The sequence below is a fragment of the Rhipicephalus sanguineus genome, chromosome 1 (genome assembly GCF_013339695.2).
Source record: "Rhipicephalus sanguineus isolate Rsan-2018 chromosome 1, BIME_Rsan_1.4, whole genome shotgun sequence".
Lineage (NCBI taxonomy): Eukaryota > Metazoa > Arthropoda > Arachnida > Ixodida > Ixodidae > Rhipicephalus > Rhipicephalus sanguineus.
Window position 1 is genome coordinate 282735381 of NC_051176.1, and position 6789 is coordinate 282742169.

A 6789-nucleotide genomic window follows, 5' to 3' on the forward strand; every position below is an offset into this window, starting at 1 on the left:
CATTTCTTACACTGTACGACAGCCGTTTGCGTTTCGTGCTGTAGCCGTTCACTACGCAGTTAAACTGTTCGTCAACTACAACTATCTTTTGCACAAGTAAGTCTCCGTTTCCGAAGCAAAGTGTGGGATTGGGCTAGTTGGTGTTCCATTATAAACTGCTCAGCGCAAAAAATTTGACACGGTACACATGGAAAAGACGAGGACCAGCGCTGGTCCTCGTCTTTTCTATGTGTACCGTGTCAAATTTTTGCGCTGAGCAGCCGGTTCCCGAGCCGGCGAGTGTAAAATATTCCGCACATCTTGTTCGATACCTCGTCGTAAAATCTCTCGAAAATCCACAGCTTTGAAGGCATAGCGACAGCTGACAACTGGCGGCTCCTCCAAACTGGGCACTGGGCTTTCGCGGGACGCCGTGCGTTTTGGGGGGTATTTGCGCCTAAACCCCGAACATTTTGGCTTTTTAATGTGGGGTGGAAGTGCTGGGAACAAGCGCGGCGCGGTACTGGGCGCGAGTTCCCACTTTTCACGTGGGTCAAAACTTCTTGTCCCGCAACGACACGACGATAGTACTTTACAATGTCGTCACTCTCAAAATGAACGTCACAGACCTTGAATTTCGCAGTAAGCTTTCTATCTTTGCGATGCGAAGCTTGAATGGCGTAGGATCTTTTGGAGGTCCGAAGAAGTGTCATGAAGCGGAGTCGTCGTTGCGGTAGCCGCTCTTGCAGCCCGGCGCAAAGCAAGTCGGCATACCGCACTGTGAATCTTTTCGCCCTCGTTACGCTTCGTACATCATGCACGTGTCTTCGTACAAGACGTTAAGCCTGGTCAAGAACAGTCGCAAAAATGACGAGCTAACAAAGCGCAGACGACGCTGTAACCCACGTGCGCTCGTACATCGGCGGCGCAGATCACAAGCGCCAGCCGCGGGAGCTAGATGTGACTGCAGCGCCACTATAGTTCTCACGACCGCCACGCGGACCGCCTCTCCGGCGGAGCTGCCCGGGCTGTCGTATGTTGTCGTCGTAACGCAGGCAAAACCACGTATAGCATAGCGAGGGGGCGGGAAAGGGAAATGAGGAGCGATGTGAGGGTGAGAAGGAGGGAAGAGGGGAAGGGAATATGCTGTCATCTTATGTCGCCGCTTGGTGTCACGCACACAAAATAATGTATAGCATAGAATATGTACCCAGGGGGCAGGAAAGGGAAGTGAGGGTGAGCATGGAAAGGAGGAAGGGAGAGGGTAAAGCATAGCCATGTAAAGCATAGCCAAGGCGGCGGGAAAGGAAAATGAGGGTGAAGATGGAAAGGGGGAAGGGCGAGGGCGTCACGCAGGCAGTGCCATTATGGCATAGCCGTGTATAGCAAGGGGTGGGAAAGAGAAGTGACTGAGGAGTGATACGAGGGTGAGGATGAAAATGAGGAAGGGGGAGGGTAAAGCATAGCATAGTCATGTATGGGATAGCAAGCGGGCGAGAAAGCGGGAAAGGGAAGTGAGAGTGATGTGAGAGCGAGGACGGAAAGGAGAGCTAGGGCAAATCATAGCATATTCATACATGGCGTCACGCAGGCAAAACCGTGTTAGCATAGCCGTGTATATCAAAGGGATGGGAAAGGGAAGTGAGGACCAGGAGGATGGAAAGGAGGGAGAGGGTAAAGCATGCAATCATGTAAGGCGTTAGGCAGGCAGAAACAAGTATAGCATAGAAAGGAAAGTGAGGGTGAGGAGGGAAAGGAGTAGAGGAGAGGGTAAAGCTAGCATGGCGAGTTGGTGCATTATCTGAAAATAAAAGCAGAGCGCAAGAAAGACGGGACATCAGAGACAAGAAGACTGGACGGGCGCTCATCCCGTCTTGTCTCTTGTGTCCCGTCTTTTTTGCGCTCTGCTTCTATTTTTAGCATAGTCATGTATGGCGTTAGGCAGGTAGAACCATGTATAGCGTAGCCGTGTATAGCAAGGTTGTAGGAAAGGGACGTGAGGAGTGATGCGAGGGAGAGGAGGATGGACAGGAGGAAGAGGGTAAAGTATAGCGTAACCATATATGGTGTCACGCAGGCAAAACCATGAATAGCATAGCCGCGTACAGCAAGGGGGTGCGAATGGGTGTGACGTTGAGAAGGAGAGAAAGAAGATGAGAGGGTAAGCATAGCCAGGCAGAACCATGTATAGCACAGCCACCTATAGCATATAGCCTATAGCAAGGTGGCGGGAAGGGGAAGTGGGGGTGAGGAGGAAGGAGATGAGGAGGGAGTATATATGCTGTCATCATATGCTGTCACGCAGGCAAAATCATGTATAACATAGCCAATTATAGCAAGGGGGCGGGAAAGGGAAGTGAGGGTGAGGGAAAGGAGGAAGGGAGAGGGTAAAGCACAGCACTGTCACGTATGGCATCATGCAGGCAAAATCATGCATAGCGAGGGGAGAGCATAGCATATGCGGAAAAGTGAAATGAAGGTGAGGAGGAGTGATGAGAGAAGAGGAGGCAAAGGATGAGGGAAGAGGCCGCCATGGAGGCTTAGCAGGCTACACGATTGGAAGGCCAGGGCGCGCTTGCCCATGTACGCGAGCGTCGCTGAAGGAACGCGATCCTTCAGCGACGCTCACAGGCTGCGTTCGTACTGTCTACTTCTACTCTGGTGTCTCGTTCCAAGCGCAGTTTAAGTTCACACACTCCACGAGTTCGTCGCTGGACAGGCGAATCACTGTTCCACACTTCCTACAGCTTTCACGTTGAGTGCAACTGCATAAATATTTTGAAATAGTAACTCTAGCGAAAAATCTTCAATACAAAAGTTAGAGCGCTTGCTCAGAAAAACATTGAATTTTTTTATCTACTCTAAGATAACTCGCCTGATTAATCTTTTTTCCAGCCTTTCTTGAAAGGGGGGAATTTTTAAAGATTGCCACGCGACTGCCACCTAACGCGCGTGGCGCTTTTAGTGCCCTCAAATGTAAGTTGAACAAATGATCAAAGACTGCATCGCGCACAAAGGTTGATTGAACAGGCTATCGGCGACTGTGGCATGGTACGTTAAGCGACAAAAGGGGCGTACCATTTTAGGAAAAAAAAAAAAAAACATTCTTCAATGAAAAAGCGGCCACCACGTGCGAGTGAACCTGTTTATCTGCGTCCTTCGTCACGTCACCCTCGCCCCCTTCATCGGGTTCCTTCATTGGTGCGAAAAGAAAAAAAAATTGCCTACGCTGCATCAAATGCTGCTTAGTTTTATGTGGCATTTGCCCATGGTGGCGCTTTTTCGTTGAATTTATTTTTTAGGGGCGAAGCTCCTTAAGGCGGCACCCGTTCGTCCCTCGTAGTCGTCGTCATCGTAGTAGTGCGTAACAAGTCTTACGCTTTGACCTCCAAGGTGGTGCCGGTGGGAGATTTCTCCTGTGCGTTGTTGAACAATAAAAAATTCGCAGCGTGCGCGTTAACTAAAAGCCGAATTCTTCTGTCTCTCATTCCCCATTAGCAGCCATTGGCATGTTCCAGTAGGAAACGTTAGTAGAAGTAGAAGTGTAAGTGTTAGCTAAAAGCCGACTTCTTCTGTCTCTCATTCCCATTAGCAGCCATTGTTTACCTCCAAGGTAGTGCCTGGTGAGATTTCTCCTGTGCGTGATTAAACAATAAAAATTTTGTTCAAAACGCCGTTGATTGATGAAATAAACCAACGAAAGACGCCAGATGTTTTGTAAAAGCAGAACGAAAGAACGCCAGATGTTTTTCTTAAAGTGTAGTAGTAGTAGTTGTATGTAGCCACCTCGCCCGATCGTCAACGGGCGAGGTGGACCGGCAACGGCGCGAGGACCCTGCCGTACGAGAGTTAAATCACACTAAAAGACATACTTTGCGGGCGATACACTCTAGTGAGCTTTCAACTTTTCGTCTTAATGTACATGATAAAGAAATTATTTCTACGAAAAACGCAAGGCACACCTTGAGCAATATATTTGGTTTTGGGACGCTAAATGGAACCATGAGGCGATGCGAAGCCGGAGCACTTGCACGATCGCGTTCCGTTGGCTTTCGTTGGGCATGCTATCGACCTCGCGTCGTGGAACGCGCGTCCTGTCTTCCCTCTAGCCTTGCCTTTAATTCGCACAGGGCGAGCGGGGAATGCGGTCGCTCTTGGCACTCTTTCGCTCGGGAGCGGACTTCTTCCTTGTATTTCACCGATCACAAGTGATAATGAAGGGACCACGTAAACCAACAGTACAATAAAAGTTTGATGTTTAATATATACACGATGTTTCACACTCTTTATATTATGTACTGGGCGCATTTCACGGAAGAGTTTCACGGTTTACAGATGATTCCCTCCGTAGCTTCGCCCCACTCATCATCATTCACCCCGTGGATATGCTGTGATTTTTTTTTTCTTTTGTTCGTAAAACGGTACGCCCCTTTTACCACTTAACGTACGTCCATGCCACAGGCAATTACTGTCGGCATTTTCACGTACCAGTTTCAGATACGAGCGAGCTTCTTGCAAAATGTAAAAAGCCTGCGCTCACGTACAGCGCACACGTGCGCCGGTGTTTCTACGCTCACTAATGGCGTCGTTTTCCAGCGAAAGTGGCGGAGGTATTATCGGGGATTACTGGTCCGTGTTGAGCCTGGTCCAATAGGGAAGCACAAAAGGGCGAAGATGAGAGGAAAGACGTAAAGGGCGGGGAGGAGATTCTCCCTTTTCTTTTTAGGGGCGAAGCTCCTTAAGGCGGCACCCGTTCGTCCCTCGTAGTAGTAGTAGTAGTGCGTAACCATTCGTAACGCTAGTACCAGATCTTGACCTCCAAGGTGGTGCCGGTGGGAGATTTTTCCTGTGCGTTGTTGAACAATAAAAAATTCGCAGCGTGCGCGTTAACTAAAAGCCGAATTCTTCTGTCTCTCATTCCCCATTAGCAGCCATTGGCATGTCCCAGTAGGAAACGTTAGTAGAAGTAGAAGTGTAAGTGTTAGCTAAAAGCCGACTTCTTCTGTCTCTCATTCCCGTTAGCAGCCATTGTTTACCTCCAAGGTAGTGCCTGGTGAGATTTCTCCTGTGCGTGATTAAACAATAAAAATTTTGTTCAAAACGCCGTTGATAGATGAAATAAACCAACGAAAGACGCCAGATGTTTTCTAAACGCAAAACGAAAGAACGCCAGATGTTTCTAAAGCAAAACGAAAAGACGCCAGCTGCTTAACGAAAGACGCCAGACGTTTTCTAAAGCAATGGTTTTCTAAACAACGAAAATTCACAGCGTACATGTAAATTTAGAGTGAGCTGCAAGTCGTCATAACTCATCGAACCTTTAGTATAAACGCGCCCGATCTCACGTCGGTGATGACGTACTGGGCAGAATTCACGGAAGATTCACGGTTTACCGATGAACCTCCGCAGCTTCGCCCACTCATCATCATTCACTCCGTGGATATGCTGTGATTTTTTTTTTGTTTGTACAATGGTTTATGCGCTACCTTTGAAAAATACCGGGACCTTAGCTAGGGGCTTCCAGCTGCCTACAGGGCAATGAACAACTCGCCGTCTTCCAACATTCTGCCAACGAATAGATTTCCATCCATCCATCCACCCATTGCACACCTGTGCCACGCCATGTGACAGACGTGCTGCAATCGTCTCAAAAACTGGTTCTTGGCATGATAGAAGTGCACATGAGCCTAATGGTCATAGCACTAGCTGGGCTGCTACGGCAGTGCTATGGACCAAGGTTTCAGCACTCAGGGGCGTAGCCAGGGGGGGGGGGGGGCACACCGGGCCCGTCCCCCCCCCCCCCCGAATTTTTTTTTGCCATGGCATACAGAGCTCAAACTGACACTCGATCACATCTGCTTGCCCGACCCCCACTTCAGATCAAGGAGGTGCCCCCCCACCCCACGAAAAAAATTTCTGGCTACGCCCCTGTCAGCACTCCTTCAGGTACAGGATACAATTTGTTTTAAGGGTTATTTGGCAACACAGCACAGCTATGGTAGCATAAACCTTGGGGGGGGGGGGGGTGTCTCAATGAAAGCTTAAAAAAAACCGGTCAAATGAACATTACCACTCACTCTGCTTTCTTGCTTGTGAGGAGAAATAAACGCCACTTACGGATGTTAGTGGAGGTAAAGGAGGATATACTGTCTATAATGATGATCTTTATTGGCATCCCCTTTGCAATGGGGTAGCGAGAAACAGGCACCGAAGTTGTTTGTTCTAATATCCAATTTTATTGCTTCGATATCACGGCCTAGCATTTCTGGTCAGCACCTCCGCTGTTCTGGCCATCTCTCTCTTTTTTCTTTCTTCATTCAAACCTCCATTTCAGTTAACAGTGGCATATACTCTACTTCTAGTGGCATGGTAACAGCTAGGACAGTTAAATTTCCGATAACTCCACCAATAATGAACAGACTTCAGAAATTCATTTGATAAAGCTCTCCCTAGATTGCACCTTACTTCTTTTTGCATGTGCATAACCAAAATTAGCAATGGGGCTGGTGAGAGCCCTCGAACACACATGCTCGTAAATCATTCCTGTGGTATATGTGCTGTTGGTTCCCAGTACGGTGTACATTCCCAACAATTAAATACCGGACGTGCAATATTACAAAGAGCATGCACACAAGACTGACTGATGATGACTGTCATGGCAGAAGAAAGCCCCCATACAGTAAACGTCTGATTTTTCGGACTACAGGTACAGTGTACTATAGGGACTGCATAATCGTTCGAAAAATGGGGCAGTGAAAAAAAAACAGTTCCACCACAAGGGCAAAAAGCAATTAATGCAATAGCAACAAA